The sequence below is a fragment of the Salvelinus namaycush genome, chromosome 29 (assembly GCF_016432855.1).
Source record: "Salvelinus namaycush isolate Seneca chromosome 29, SaNama_1.0, whole genome shotgun sequence".
Taxonomy (NCBI): Eukaryota; Metazoa; Chordata; class Actinopteri; order Salmoniformes; family Salmonidae; genus Salvelinus; species Salvelinus namaycush.
In genome coordinates, this window is record NC_052335.1 from 22,284,688 (window position 1) to 22,302,009 (window position 17,322).

The 17,322-nt window shown below is 40.3% G+C and overlaps 1 protein-coding gene and 1 long non-coding RNA gene across 2 annotated transcripts in view; both read right to left on the reverse strand.

The window, feature by feature from the left end:
* LOC120023895 (A-kinase anchor protein 7 isoforms alpha and beta-like) overlaps positions 1–17,322 on the reverse strand; it is a 45,741-nt gene that overhangs the window by 13,758 nt on the left and 14,661 nt on the right. The gene's annotated exons all lie outside the window — the stretch shown is intronic.
* Positions 9,590–10,213, reverse strand: LOC120023896. The gene is made up of 3 exons (XR_005472795.1): positions 10,167–10,213; positions 9,996–10,064; positions 9,590–9,678 (listed from the first exon to the last, which is right to left on the reverse strand). It is a non-coding gene; the product is annotated as an uncharacterized LOC120023896 (long non-coding RNA).

Here is a 17,322-nt window from a genome sequence, read left to right on the forward strand (position 1 = left end):
TTCCTTCTTAATGTGTTTGAGCCAATCAGTTGTGTTGTGACAAGGTAGGGGAGGTATACAGAACATAGCCCTATTTGGTAAAAGACCAAGTCAATATTATGGCAAGAACAGCTCAAATAAGCAAAGAGAAATGACAGTCCATCATTACTTTAAGACATGAAGGTCAGTAAATCCAGAAAATTAAGAACTTTGAAAGGTTCTTCAAGTGCAGTCGCAAAAACCATCAAGAGCTGTGATGAAACTGGCTCTCATGAGGACAACAGGAATGGAAGACCCCGAGTTACTTCTGCTGCAGAGGACAAGTTCATTAGTTACCAGCCTCAGAAATTGCAGCCCAAATAAACACTTCAGAGTTTAACAAGTAACAGACACATCTCAACATCAACTGTTCAGAGGAGACTGCGTGAATCAGGCCTTCATGGTCAAATCGCTGCAAATAAACCACTACTAAAGGACACCAATAAGAAGAGACTTGCGTGGGCCAAGAAACACGTGCAATGGACATTAGACCAGTGGAAATCTGTCCTTTGGTCTGGAGTCCAAATTGGAGATTTTTGGTTCCAACCGCAGTGTCTTTGTGATACGCCATCCCATCTGGTTCAGGCTTAGTGGGACTATCATTTGTTTTTCAACAGGACAATGACCCAACACACGTCCAGGCTGTGTAAGGGCTATTTGACCAAGAAGGAGAGTGGTGGAGTGCTGCATCAGATGACCTGGCCTCCACAATCCCCCAACCAAACTGAGATGGTTTGGGATAAGTCAGACCGCAGAGTGAAGGAAAAGCAGCCAACAAGTGTTCAGCATATGTGGGAACTCCAAACCGCAACTTGTCAGTGAAGAGCACTTTTTGCCAGTCCTGTCTGGTCCAGCGACGGTGGGTTTGTGCCCATAGGCGACGTTGTTGCCGGTGACGTCTGGTGAGGACCTGCCTTACAACAGGCCTACAAGCCCTCAGTCCAGCCTCTCTCCGCGTATTGCGGACAGTCTGAGCACTGATGGAGGGATTTTATTTATTTTATTTATTTATTTCACCTTTATTTAACCAGGTAGGCAAGTTGAGAACACGTTCTCATTTACAATTGCGACCTGGCCAAGATAAAGCAAAGCAGTTCGACACATACAGCAACACAGAGTTACACATGGAGTAAAACAAACATATAGTCAATAATACAGTAGAAGAATAAGTCTATATACAATGTGAGCAAGTGAGGTGAGATAAGGGAGGTGAAGGCAAAAAAAAAGGCCATGGTGGCGATGTAAATACAATATAGCAAGTAAAACACTGGAATGGTTGATTTGCAGTGGAAGAATGTGCAAAGTAGAGATATAAATAATGGGTGCATTCCTTGTGTGACTCTGGCAATTGTTGTTTCCATCTTGTACCTGTCCCGCAGGTGTGATGTTCGGATGTACCGATCCTGTGCAGGTGTTGTTACACGTGGTCGGCCACTGTGAGGACGATCAGCTGTCCGGTGAGTAATCGCAGCTCTTTTCAGTCATAAGAGACGGTAGCAGCAACATTATGTACAAAACAAGTTACAAACCACGCGAAAAAAAAACAATAGCATGGTTGGTTAAGAGCCGATAAGACGTCAATCATCCCCTCTGGCGCCATCATGATGGGTATGTTTGTAATCGTTAAGGACTGGGGAGAGTTTTTCAGGATAAAAAAAAACAAAATGCAGCTAAGCACAGGCAAATTCCGAGATGAAATCCTGGTTCAGTCTGCTTTCCACTAGACACTAGGAGATTAATTCACCTTTCAGCAGGACAACAACCTAAAACACAAGGCCAAATCTACACTGGTTGCTTACCAAGAAGACAGTGAATGTCCTCTTTCCATGGTTAAATGCGGTGGTTTGCGCTTTCAGTTTTGTGCGAATGCCGCCATCCATCCCCAGTTTCTGGTTAGGGTATGTGACCAATACAATGTGAAGTTACTGAGTGGCCGAGTTAGTTTTGACTTAAATATGCTTGAAAATCTAAATCGCAAGACCTGAAAATGGTGGTCTAGCAATCAACAACCAATGTGACAGACTTTGAATAATTTTGAAAAGAATTGGAAAATGTTGCACAATCCAGGTGTTGAAATCTCTTAGAGACTTACCCAGAAAAACTCACAGCTGTAAATCACTGCCAAACGTGATTTTACAAAGTATTGACTCAGGTGTGAATACTTATGTAAATTAGATATTTCTGTATTTCATTTTCAATCAATTTGCAAAAACATGGTTTTCACCTTGTCAAATATCAATTTTGAATTTGACCTAGAACACAACAGAATGTGGAATACGTCAAGGGTTATGAATACTTTCTGAAGGCACATAAGCAGATGCACACTAAAGATAACAAGGCCCTTCCTATCACCTTTCTAAATATGACTAGTGTTATTCATCACTGTGCCATTCATCATGGCTTACTCACTACACAACATAGATTATAGTTTCTAGTTGCTACCCAAGACAAACATCCAAGGTACAATATCAGCTGGCCAAGCCTAAATACCACACACACTTACACCCACTCAAAGTCGGGGCAATTATCATTAAAACACACTTGGGCCTATATAAATATCAACTTACAGTGTATAGTCAAATCTGTCTGAAATGCAAGGCAAAGGATTTAGGCAGCACAATTAATAAATATTACCACAATATATCAATACATTCACAGTGCTCATTTGAACAAATGTACTGATGCCTCCAACTTGAGCAAGAGGACTGTCCAATAGGCCTATTGCATGCGATGAAAACATCCTGTATCTCCTAGACATAGTTCAGCAGGACAGCTCAAATGCGATTCACTCTCTTTTAACCAATGAGTCCTGAAGGAATTGAGCATGTGCACCCCTAACTGGAGATCCTCCTACATCCCCTAACTGGAGATCTTCCTACATCCCCTAACTGGAGATCTTCCTACATCCCCTGCCTGGAGATCCTCCTACATCCCCTAACTGGAGATCCTCCTACATCCCCTGCCTGGAGATCCTCCTACATCCCCTGCCTGGAGATCCTCCTACATCCCCTGCCTGGAGATCCTCCTACATCCCCTACCTGGATATCCTCCTACATCCCCTACCTGGAGATCCTCCTACATCCCCTGCCTGGAGATCCTCCTACATCCCCTAACTGGAGATCCTCCTACATCCCCTAACTGGAGATCCTCCTACATCCCCTGCCTGGAGATCCTCCTACATCCCCTACCTGGAGATCCTCCTACATCCCCTGCCTGGAGATCCTCCTACATCCCCTGCCTGGAGATCCTCCTACATCCCCTAACTGGAGATCCTCCTACATCCCCTAACTGGAGATCCTCCTACATCCCCTACCTGGAGATCCTCCTACATCCCCTAACTGGAGATTCTCCTACATCCCCTAACTGGAGATCCTCCTACATCCCATGCCTGGAGATCCTCCTACATCCCATGCCTGGAGATCCTCCTACATCCCCTGCCTGGAGATCCTCCTACATCCCCTGCCTGGAGATCCTCCTACATCCCCTGCCTGGAGATCCTCCTACATCCCCTGCCATCCCCTACCTGGAGATCCTCCTACATCCCCTACCTGGAGATCCTCCTACATCCCCTACCTGGAGATCCTCCTTACATCCCCTACCTGGAGATCCTCCTACATCTCCTAACTGGAGATCCTCCTACATCCCCTACCTGGAGATCCTCCTACATCCCCTGCCTGGAGATCCTCCTACATCCCCTGCCTGGAGATCCTCCTACATCCCCTGCCTGGAGATCCTCCTACATCCCCTGCCTGCAGATCCTCCTACATCCCCTGCCTGCAGATCCTCCTACATCCCCTGCCTGCAGATCCTCCTACATCCCCTGCCTGGAGATCCTCCTACATCCCCTGCCTGGAGATCCTCCTACATCCCCTGCCTGGAGATCCTCCTACATTTACAAAAACAACACTGTTACGCTACACCACCACCATGCTACAGCAATGTCCAGCTCACAAAATCCTAGTTGATGTGTTCTGCAGCAGAGGGGGAACATCCTATCTTTGTCAGGACCTGGTTACAAACTCGGGTCTCCGGTGAGAGAAACAGTCACTTAGCTAACTGAGCCACTAATAGTCGGCAGAACCCAGAAGATGAGGCAGACACAGCAGTACTTGAGACGGTGTTTTAATAAAGTAAAAAGGAAAGTACTTCAGGCAAAAATATAAATCCACAACGTCAAAGTAAATCCAAGAGAAAAAAGGTATATCCTCCAAGTCACAAGGTAAATCCACAAAAGTGGTAAGTACAGCAGGGAAAAAACCTCAAAAGAAAAATAAAAAAATAAATAAACGAGAACAAAAACAGAGTACCTCAATAGAATCCAACTGGAGTAACAAAAGTTCACAGCATGGCTGGGGCTGGGTGCTAACATTCAAACACAGAGCAAAGAACTGAGGAAAACTAAGGGTTTAAATACATACAAGGGAAACGAGGCACAGATGAAAATAATAACTGGAAATAAGGGAAAACAAAAGGGTCAAAAAAGCCCAATGGGGGCATCTAGTGACCAAAACCAGAACAATCCTGGCCAAATCCTGACAATCTTTAGGACTGTTAAAAATGGCCAGCTTCAGTGAGCTGATTTTAGCCATGCCTTCTGGTTAGTTCTAATCGGGCAGCTTAGTCTCCCATTCAGAGGACCCCCACTTTTGTTGGTGTCTTATTTGTCAATGTCACACAAAATAATTATCACCACATCTCGTTCAGCCTGTCAGCAGCCTTGATTCCCGGGATTTCAGTTTGTTAGTCTATGACCACAACACGCTTTGTAGTCAGAAACATGCTTTGTAGTCAGAAACATGAATTTTACTTAATTATGACATAACATTGAAGGTTGTGCAATGTAACACCAATATTTAGACTTAGGGTTGCCACCCGTTCGATAAAATATGGAACGGTTCCGTATTTCACTGAATGAATAAAACGTTTTGTTTTCGAAATTATAGTTTCCGGATTTGACCATATTAATGACCAAAGGCTCGTATTTCTGTGTTTATTATATTATAATTAAGTCTATGATTTGATAGAGCAGTCTGACTGAGCGCTGGTAGGCAGCAGCAGGCTCATAAGCATTCATTCAAACTTTACCTCGTTTGCCAGCAGCTCTTAGCGCTGTGCTTCAAGCATTGCTGTTTATGACTTCAAGCCTATCAACTCATGAGATTAGGCTGGCAATACTAAAGTGCCTATTAGAACATCCAATAGTCAAAGGTATATGAAATACAAATGGTATAGAGAGAAAGTCAACGCATCATAATTCATATAATAACCACAACCTATAACTTCTTAACTGGGAATATTGAACCACCAGCTTTCATATGTACTGAGCAAGGAACTTAAATGTTAGGTTTTTTTACATGGCACATATTGCACTTTTACTTTCTTCAACACTGTTTTTGCATTATTTAAACCAAATTGAGCATGTTTCATTATTTATTTGAGACTAAATGTATTTTATTCATGTATTATATTAAGTTAAAATTAAGATGTTCATTGTTCATTCAGTATTGTTGTAATTGTCATTATTACAACAACAAAAAATTAAAAGCAGATTAATCGTCATCGGCTAATTTTGGTCCTCCAATAATTGGTATCGGCGTTGAAAAATCATAATCGGTCGACTTCTAGTTCTCACTAGACATGAGTCTCAGTTATCTGAACCATGAGTGGTCAGATGTGTGTGAATGTGGACATCTTCCATTAAACTCCCCTTATCCTTGTTCGTCTCATCCTTGTTCTGACCAGACATTCTGTAGTGGTTGCTACTGGCCTTAAGCCAGCACCTAAGATTTCTTATTACATTCATGGTCTTTCAATTCTCTACAACCCTACCCTTATTTTTCAAGAACCCACCAGTAGCACACCTCTCGCCAAGTTCACTCACACTAACTTCTGCTAGTCTGCTGACGAAATGTAAAATCAAATGTATTCTTCACATACAGTTTACAGCAGGTGTAAAATATAAGCATTTTGCCCTATGTGCTAGCTCCCTCAACAATGCAGTACATTTAAGCAATAAGGCATCTCAGGGGTTTGTGGTAAATGGCCATTATACTATGGCTAAGGGCTGGTCCTGGATACAGCCCTTAGCCGTGCTATATTGGCCATATACCACAAACCCGAGATGCCTTATTGCTATTATAAACTGGTTACCAACGTAATTACAAGAGTAAAAATAAATGTTTTGTCATACCCGTGGTATACAACAGCTTTCAGCCTATCAGCATTCAGGGCTCGAACCACCCAGTTTATAATAAAAAAAGTTATCAGTAGCACGCTCCTCTCGCCACATTCACCCACACTACCTACCGCTAGTCCGCTGACAAAATCAAATGTATTCGTCACAGTTTACAGCAGGTGTAAAAGGTGCAGCAAAATACTTATGCGCAAGCTCCCTCAACAATACAGTACATTAAATTAATAAAATAAGAGGTAGAAGAGGAAGCATCCAGTAGACAGTAATAGACTGTATTTACATATATAAAGTGGGTAGTGGAATCAATAGTATCAATAGCATATAATATACTGAAAAATATTAAATGCAACAATTTCAAAGATTGTACTAAGTTTGAGTTCATAAAAGTAAAGCAGTCAATTGAAATCAATTGAGGCCCTAATCTATTGATTTCACATGACTGGGAATACAGATATGCATTTGTTGATCAGATACCTTCCAAAAAAAAAAAAACACGTTAGTATCTGGTGGGCCACCATTTGCCTCATGCGACGCAACACGTCTCCATCGCATAGAGTTGATCAGGCTGTTGATTGTGGCCTGTGGAATGTTGTCCCACTCCTCTTCAATGGCTGTGCGAAGTTGCTGTATATTGGCGGGAACTGGAACACGCTGTTGTACATGTCGATCCAGAGAATCCCAAACGTGCTTAATGGGTAACATGTCTGGTGAGTATGCAGGCCATGGGAGAACTGGGATATTTTCAGCTTACAGGAATTGCATACAGATCCTTGTGACATGTGATGGCGGCGGATAAATGGAACAACAATGGGCCTCAGGATCTCGTCACGGTATCTCTGAGCATTCAAATAGCCATCAATAAAATGCAATTGTGTTCATTGTCCGTAGCTTATGCCTGCCCATACCATAACCACACCGCCACCATGGGGCACTCTGTTCACAACATTGACATCAGCAAACTGCTCGCCCAAATCTGCCCGTTCCAGTTGAAACCGGGAGTCATCCCTGAAGAGCACAGTTCTCCAGCGTGCCAGTGGTCATCGAAGGTGAGCATTTGACCACTGAAGTTGGTTACGACGCCAAATTGCAGTCAGGTCAAGACCCTGGTGAGGACGACGAGTAAAACAGATGAGCTTCCCTGAGACGGTTTGACAGTTTTTGCAGAAATTCTTTGGTTGTGCAAACCCACAGCTTCATCAGCTGTCCGTAGGTGAAGAAGCCGGATGTGGAGGTCCTGGGCTGGTTACATGTGATCTGCGGTTGTGAGGCCGGTTGGACATACTGCCAAATTACCTAAAAGGACGTTGGAGGTGGCATATGGCAGAGAAATTAACATTTAATTATCTGGCAGCAGCTCTGGTGGACATTCCTGCAGTCAGCATGCCAATTGCACGCTCCATCAAAACTGGAGACATCCGTGGCATTGTGTTGTGACAAAACTGCACATTTTACAGTGGCCTTTTGTCTCCAGCAAAAGGTGCACCTGTGTAATGAGCATGCTGTTTAATCAGCTTCCCACACCTGTCAGGTGAATGGTATGGCACCGACAGAGATGGTCGCCTCGCTTCGAGTTCTTAGGAAACTACGCAGTAATAAAAAATACAAATAAAATATTTTTTAATGTATAATTTCTTACATTGTTACCCCAGGAAATCTTAAGTCTTATTACATACAGCCGGGAAGAACTACTGGATATGAGAACAACTTCAACTTACCAACATTACGACCAGGAATACAACTTTCCCGAAGCGGAGACCTCTGTTTGGACCACCACCCAGGACAACGGAGGTAATTTCAGTAGGCGATCCAAAACAACGAAGCCGCAGACGAAGCGGACACCTGGCCAGTCCCCGTAGACGGGAGCGGTGTGCGAAGTGCACGAGTATACTACTAGCCAATGTCCTGTCTCTTGACAACAAGGTAGACGAAATTCGAGCAAGGGTTGCCTTCCAAAGAGTCAGATTGTAACATACTGTTTCACGGACACATGGCTCTCTCGGAATATGCTGTCAGAATCAGTTCAGCCACCGGGCTTCTCCATGCATCGCACCGACAGAGATAAACACCTCTCTGGGAAAAGGCCTGGCGGTTGTGTATGCTTTATGATTAACGACTCATTGTGTAATCATAACTGAACTCAAGTCCTTCTGCTCACCCGATCTAGAATTCCTTACAATCAAGTGCCGGCAATTCTACCTACCAAGAGAATTCTCGTCAGTTATAGTCACAGCTGTGTACATTCCCCATCAAGCAGACACCAAGAAGGCCATCAAGGAACTTCACTGGACTATATGCAAACTGGAAACCATACATCCTGAGTCTGCATTTATTGTAGCTGGGGATTTTAACAAAGCAAATATGAGAACAAGTCTACCGAAATTCTTCCAGCATATTGATTGCACTACACGCATGCGCAACACCCTCGACCACTTCTACTCTAACTTCCGCGATGCATACAAAGCCCTCCCCAACACTCCCTTCGTCAAATCCAACCACGACGCCATCTTTCTCCTTCCGTCTTATAGGCAAAAACTTAAACAGGATGTACCAGTGATGAGAACCATTCAACGCTGGTCCGCAAGATTGTTTTGATCATGCGGACTGGAATATGTTCAGCCTCAGAGAACAACATCGACCTATACGCTGACTCAGTGAGTGCGTTTATAAAGAAGTTGAAGATATTGTACCCACTGTGACTATTAAAACCTACCCTAACCAGAAACTGTTGATGGATGGCGGCATTAGCGCAAAACTGAAAGCGAGATCCACCGCATTTAACCATGGAAAGAGGTCTGGGAATGTCTGAATTTAAACTGTGTAAGAGAGATTAAAGTAGATGTCACACGTCAAAATTTTGATTGATGACCCTATGTGAACCTATGTGACCGCTATGTGAACCCTATGTCCTGATGACGTGTACATGTCCCAAGGGCTGCCGGTCAGGCCAGCCTGGTGGTTAGGTGGGGGCTGGTTGGGTGAGTAAGGGTCCCGTTGTCAGGTCAACCGGTAATGATTTATGACCCAAGCCTGATTGGGGGCTGGCTGGTTGAGTAAGGGTCCAGTTGTCAGGTCAACCGGTAATGATTTATGACCCAAGCCTGATTTATGACCCTATGTAATGATTGATGACCCAATGGCTTGTAGAAGGGTGCATGCCAATATTTGGGTTTCAGGTCAGGACAACGTGGTGGTTAGGGGGGTAGGGTTGTGGGGTAAGTAAGTGACCAGGTGTCAGGTCAACCTGTTACTGTTTCTCACGGTTTGGGGTGGTTAATGCCCCTTATAAAGCGCCTGAACAATACCTGTTTAAGACTGTACATGATAACCCCCCGGAATATTAAACAAAAATGACACCTATGCCAATTTTAGGGATGTTATGCTCACCATGTCATGAACTCGTTAGTTTGTTCCCTCTTAGCGCAGTCTGTCCCTCAGGGAAAAACATTTCTAGGTGGGCTTAAACAAATCTACAGTGAAACAAAAGTGTACATTTTACACATATGTTTATCGACTTTTAAAAAGACCACAGTAACATGACAGATATAGCGGAGATGCATGCTACACAAATCTGCTAGTGGATATTCAATGTACAACAATAGTCTTAGGTAACAAGCAATACGTGTTAAATATGAGCCACAGTCAATCATGACAGCCTCTTTAGGAAAGGCCTTTACTTATGACTTAAACAGATTATTTTTCTACCCATCTTATTCATTAAAGCTGGGGGCATACCCCAGGATTTACATACCGGACGGATTAGCTACCCCTGTAGGGAAAAACTTACGGAGCTTTTAGGGAGTGTGCAAGCGTCTTAGCGATCGGATAATGGTCAGGGCTAACCAGATCCCTGGATCTGTAAGAAAGGCTTCGTAAAATACCTTAATAATGTAAGGCTATAAAATGTATGTACTAAATATTTTGAATGAAATAAATGGTTTTAAAAGCAGAATCTTACCATGTCAGGAACTCTTTAGTTTGGTCACTCTTAGCGCAGTCTGTCCCTGAGAAAAGAAAAAAACTTGCGGAAGGCGCGCGTGTGTGTGCGTGCGTGTGCTGTAGTGGATGTGTGTGTGTTTCAAAAAACAGAGAAAAAGGGGTGGGGTGTGTGTTCAAAAATGCCCATGCATCTGCGCTCAAGGCTCTCTCTCTCTCTCTCTCTCTCTCTCTCTCTCTCTCTCAGTAAATGTTTTATCAACAGTTATAGAAATATTAAACAAGCCTTAGTTCAAAACATAATTTAGGTTTTAGGGTCTAATGTAGCAAGCAATACGTGTCAAATAGGGGCCACAGTCAATCATGACAGCCTCTTTATGAAAGGCCTTTACTTATGACTTAAACAGATTCATTTTCTACACATCTTATTCATTAATGCTGTAGGATAAATCAGGTGTTTCTAGGTGGGCTTAAACAAATCTACAGTGAAACAAAAGTGTACATTTTACACATATGTTTATTGACTTTTAAAAAGACCACAGTAACATGACAGATATAGTGGAGATGCATGCTACACAAATCTGCTAGTGGATATTCAATGTACAACAGGGGTCTTCTGTAACAAGCAATACGTGTTAAATATGGGGCCACAGTCAATCATGACAGCCTCTTTAGGAAAGGCCTTTACTTATGACATAAACAGAATAATTTTCTACACAGCTTATTCATTAATGCTGTGGGATAAATCAGGTGTTTCTAGGTGGGCTTAAACAAATCTACAGTGAAACAAAAGTGTACATTTTACACATATGTTTATTGACTTTTAAAAAGACCACAGTAACATGACAGATATAGTGGAGATGCATGCTACACAAATCTGCTAGTGGATATTCAATGTACAACAGGGGTCTTCTGTAACAAGCAATACGTGTTAAATATGGGGCCACAGTCAATCATGATAGCCTCTTTATGAAAGGCCTTTACTTATGACTTAAACAGATTATTTTTCTACCCATCTTATTCATTAAAGCTGTGGGCATAACCCAGGATTTACATGCCGGACGGATTATCTACCCATGGAGGGAAAACTTACGGAGCTTTGAGGGAGTGTGCAAGCGTCTTAGCGATCGGATAATGGTCAGGGCTAACCAGACCTCTGGATCTGTAAGAAAGGCATCGTAAAAGACCTTAATTATGAACGGTTATAAACTGTATGTACTAAATATTTTGAATTAAATAAATGGTTTTAAAAGCAGAATTTCACCTTCTAACGATAGGAATAAGTCCTTTCCTTCTATCACCAAGCATGCCCCGGAAAATGCCCATGCATCTGCGCTCAAGGCTCTCTCGCTCTCTCTCTCTCTCTCTCTCTATGCAGGGGGTCGTTTGAAACCAAGGTTTACACTATCCGGCAAAACAGATGCCTACCCCCCCAACAAAAATATTGTGTCTTACGCCTCCTAAACACAAAGGCCTTTCAAAAACTAATTGTTAGGTGGGCTAAAAAGTCATTCAGCCCAGCGATGTCGAGACCTCCCCACCCCAGCATCTAGATGCTAGCCCCCCGGAGATTTTAGAATATCAAAAGGTACCTAATGTTTAGACACCCCCAATACCATGTGTTTGAACCAAATACCATGTGTTTGAACCAAATACCTTAGGCTTCAAAGATAGCTGGGGTCTAGTCCTAAAAAAATAAAAAAATAAAAAACGACACCCCATGGCTCTGTAAACTCATTCCGTACTATCACGACTTTTGAGCCAAGATGGATCTTTCGGAAGGTGAGTTCGTGAAATAAATATATATATTTATATTATATATTATATATTATATTTATATTTGTATATCAGATTTAGGATGCGGGGACTTGTTTGAACATTGTGAATGTTATAGTAATATTAAACAGGAGTTATAGGGGTTTTAACCGATGACAACAATGATTATTTTATTTAAGTCAAATGCACATATTCATGTAATTTAAAACGTTCGCAGGATAAGCAACATTAAGCCAACGGCATCCCGGGGATAAAGGATATGGAACCGCCTTCGTTAGAAAGGAATTCCGAAGAGCAACGGATGGACACAGAATTTTACGAGATATCTATATGTCAACTGTATGTATTTTTTATGATAAAATGTACACCCGAAATCGAAAATCATACAACCCTGGAGGACATGATCGAAACGGAAGGGGTACCCCCGGAACATGAAGAGTAAAACATTGAATTCGGAAGATTTCCCCGCTTCAAATGACATTTCGGAGGTCTCTGATTTGCGGTTGTTTGTGATGGGCAGAAAACAGGTTAAGGAAAACTCCGAGGCTGAAACAACATTCAGTCATGCTATTCTAAAACAGGAAGACAACGATTTTTACAGATATTCAGAAACAGAGGGACAATAATTATCATTATAATTTGTTTTTTAAATATATTTTTTAGGCCATATGTTAAATGGACGTATTCGTATAAGTTAAAATGTATCTATTTCGTATAAATACATGTTAACATTATCTAACGTATGTATGATACCCCGAGGCTACAGGGCATAATGGATTTGGAACCGACAGATTTAGATGGGGATTCTCAGAAGCAAACTGCGTCAGGTCCTTTACGTGGCCCATTCACTAATACACTATTTTCGTCGTAAGTCCCCCTCCCCCCGACTAAGGAAGAGCAGATGAAACAGAGACAATTCTGCGGGCTTGTACTGAATGAAGGCCTTAACCGAACTCCAAACACAAGCCAGCAGCCCAGGACAGATAAAACGATAGTCGGTGAATCTTTCCTTCCTCATGGGACTTTTTTTGAAGGGGATGTGAATATTAGAGGTGATGTTTGTATATATATTATCTAAGAATGATTGGTATTAATTCTAGGCATTTACATGTATGTTTTTAAAAATGAAGGCTATTTATACAATGAAACATTGTTTTTATTCATACTGTTTGTAAACAATAGCTTCTGCCCCCTTAGGGTCTACTTGAACCGCTTATTAAATCAGACCTCTCAGACCAGAAAGATTGATTAGAAACCATGGCCGACTATATTCAATCTGTGATTAGAAATGATAATTAGAAGCTATGACAAAACTATGATCAAACTAGGATAATAAACTATGAACAACTATGAAGACAGGGCTGTATGTGTGTGAATGATGAGCTATTATTTAAGTGTGTAATATTACTCTCTCTCTCTCTCTGTCAGGCCATGAAAAAGACAAGAGATAGGACATTGACTCCTGAGTGTTGATAGGTCTTAGATTTTTATAGACAGGGTATCTGTAAAACACAATGTGACAACTATTGAAGATGCAAAAAGGGGTTTTCAGAAATATATATGGTTGACAGATTTGTATTAATATAAAAAGTAATATAAAAATGATTAGAATCTTTAGTATTATTATGTTACATGTGAGACATACCCAGAAATGTAAGCGTAGACAACTTACAAGAATGTGTTTACCAGGCCGTGATGAAAACATTTTAAAGGAGCTTTAATTCAAACATGCAAAGATATATATTTGATACAATTACCAACGTTAAAAACATTTGTTACAATATCCCAAATAATGTTTCTCGAACTAACACACTGTAGAGTTTCCTATTTACTAAAGAACAATAACTAAGACAAAACACAAAAAGTTGTAATACAATCAGTATACAAGTCATTATATATGGAAAACAGGTACATTTTGAAAGATTATGCTGTTGATGTGATTTTTTAAAATTCATTTCTTAATTTAGGATAATACGGTTTATTTTATACTTTACTTAAATTGTATTATTTATATTGCCTCATACCAGGCTAATACACTACCAAGCCATGCAAACAGCTAGGGACTTAACCCAGAACAGTTGTGGGTCTTTTTTTTTGGAACAATAAATGATCACGAATACCAATAGGCGTGATTTGATCCTCAAACCTATCAAGACATCCTATAATGCACAGACATATGCAAAACCATAAAACTCTGACAAGAAAACAATGCAAAATCTTAACATGACTACATGCACTGCCATTATTTTTTTTTTTAGTTACCATCCACCAATGGTTGAATTTGGTACTTTTTTCTATGTAGATGCACCGAGCCTCCAAGTGGATGGAGACATACAACAGGCTAAATTAAAATGACCCAGTATGTGAAAAGCTGGGGGTCAAAGGTATTTTTTATGTTTGGTTTTGGTTACAACCAACAGGGCTTCCTAACATTCGACATAACTAGGAAGCCTTATGCGGGAGATTAGAACTCAAAAGTAATAGGGGGTAAGAAAGATCATAAAGGTAATTTCATATTTCGGTTTAGGGGGTTAATAACTTTAGGGAAAACAATATTCACACTATGTGTATTATAAACATGTTAGAGAGCCATCACATCATGATGTAACAGGGCTGAGTGGCGATTCAAAGTACAACAGGAGGCTTCTGTAAACTGCAATACGTGTTAAATATGTTCTACATACAGCCAAGACTGAGTGGTTTCACAAACTCTCTTTAAAGGTTTTGTAAGAAAGTAGTAACAGGCCTCATTCAACAGTCTAGAGATTAACCTAGAGACACCAAAAACATCAACGTTTAGAGCAGCTTGGAGATTATTCCCCACATGTAAGGGGGGCAAAGAGTTGATTTACCTAACCCTGTACAAACCAAAGGAATTTCCAGAGTTAGCAAACCCTGACACTGGGTATGATAACTCTGACTCGTATGTCTAATGATTATTGTAGATGTTTACACCTGAGGGAGTTTACAGTAGGTCAATTAGATGTATAAATGCAAAGAGAGCAACAAATTGACCTACGTGACCTCAAAGGACAGCCTACTTTATAATAGAGAATGCATGGATGTGTACTGAACATGTACCCCTTATAAAACATAGCGATCTACGGTCAAATGCATCTAAAGTTTTTAATGAAGTGGCCGCTGCATTTAATTTAGATTACTTCAACATAGTCTAGAACCAGTAAGACCATTGATTGAATGATCTGCTTTGTGCTATTGAGCAAGAGGCCTGACCCATTTCTATGTAAGAAGCAGCATCTTTATATTATTTTTTATATTCAGCTTCTTAATTAACTAACACATAAATATTTTTTTTATTTTATTAAGTCAGCTTAACGTATATACTAGTACAACATATTAGGTACATACACTTAAATCATTAGAATTATTTTCGTATACTCGTGAAAACAACATATACTTAGTTTTTCACGAGTATACGAAAATAATTCTAATGATTTAAGTGTATGTACCTAATATGTTGTACTAGTATATACGTTAAGCTGACTTAATAAAATAAAAAAAATATTTATGTGTTAGTTAATTAAGAAGCTGAATATAAAAAATAATATAAAGATGCTGCTTCTTACATAGAAATGGGTCAGGCCTCTTGCTCAATAGCACAAAGCAGATCATTCAATCAATGGTCTTACTGGTTCTAGACTATGTTGAAGTAATCTAAATTAAATGCAGCGGCCACTTCATTAAAAACTTTAGATGCATTTGACCGTAGATCGCTATGTTTTATAAGGGGTACATGTTCAGTACACATCCATGCATTCTCTATTATAAAGTAGGCTGTCCTTTGAGGTCACGTAGGTCAATTTGTTGCTCTCTTTGCATTTATACATCTAATTGACCTACTGTAAACTCCCTCAGGTGTAAACATCTACAATAATCATTAGACATACGAGTCAGAGTTATCATACCCAGTGTCAGGGTTTGCTAACTCTGGAAATTCCTTTGGTTTGTACAGGGTTAGGTAAATCAACTCTTTGCCCCCCTTACATGTGGGGAATAATCTCCAAGCTGCTCTAAACGTTGATGTTTTTGGTGTCTCTAGGTTAATCTCTAGACTGTTGAATGAGGCCTGTTACTACTTTCTTACAAAACCTTTAAAGAGAGTTTGTGAAACCACTCAGTCTTGGCTGTATGTAGAACATATTTAACACGTATTGCAGTTTACAGAAGCCTCCTGTTGTACTTTGAATCGCCACTCAGCCCTGTTACATCATGATGTGATGGCTCTCTAACATGTTTATAATACACATAGTGTGAATATTGTTTTCCCTAAAGTTATTAACCCCCTAAACCGAAATATGAAATTACCTTTATGATCTTTCTTACCCCCTATTACTTTTGAGTTCTAATCTCCCGCATAAGGCTTCCTAGTTATGTCGAATGTTAGGAAGCCCTGTTGGTTGTAACCAAAACCAAACATAAAAAATACCTTTGACCCCCAGCTTTTCACATACTGGGTCATTTTAATTTAGCCTGTTGTATGTCTCCATCCACTTGGAGGCTCGGTGCATCTACATAGAAAAAAGTACCAAATTCAACCATTGGTGGATGGTAACTAAAAAAAAAAATAATGGCAGTGCATGTAGTCATGTTAAGATTTTGCATTGTTTTCTTGTCAGAGTTTTATGGTTTTGCATATGTCTGTGCATTATAGGATGTCTTGATAGGTTTGAGGATCAAATCACGCCTATTGGTATTCGTGATCATTTATTGTTCCAAAAAAAAAGACCCACAACTGTTCTGGGTTAAGTCCCTAGCTGTTTGCATGGCTTGGTAGTGTATTAGCCTGGTATGAGGCAATATAAATAATACAATTTAAGTAAAGTATAAAATAAACCGTATTATCCTAAATTAAGAAATGAATTTTAAAAAATCACATCAACAGCATAATCTTTCAAAATGTACCTGTTTTCCATATATAATGACTTGTATACTGATTGTATTACAACTTTTTGTGTTTTGTCTTAGTTATTGTTCTTTAGTAAATAGGAAACTCTACAGTGTGTTAGTTCGAGAAACATTATTTGGGATATTGTAACAAATGTTTTTAACGTTGGTAATTGTATCAAATATATATCTTTGCATGTTTGAATTAAAGCTCCTTTAAAATGTTTTCATCACGGCCTGGTAAACACATTCTTGTAAGTTGTCTACGCTTACATTTCTGGGTATGTCTCACATGTAACATAATAATACTAAAGATTCTAATCATTTTTATATTACTTTTTATATTAATACAAATCTGTCAACCATATATATTTCTGAAAACCCCTTTTTGCATCTTCAATAGTTGTCACATTGTGTTTTACAGATACCCTGTCTATAAAAATCTAAGACCTATCAACACTCAGGAGTCAATGTCCTATCTCTTGTCTTTTTCATGG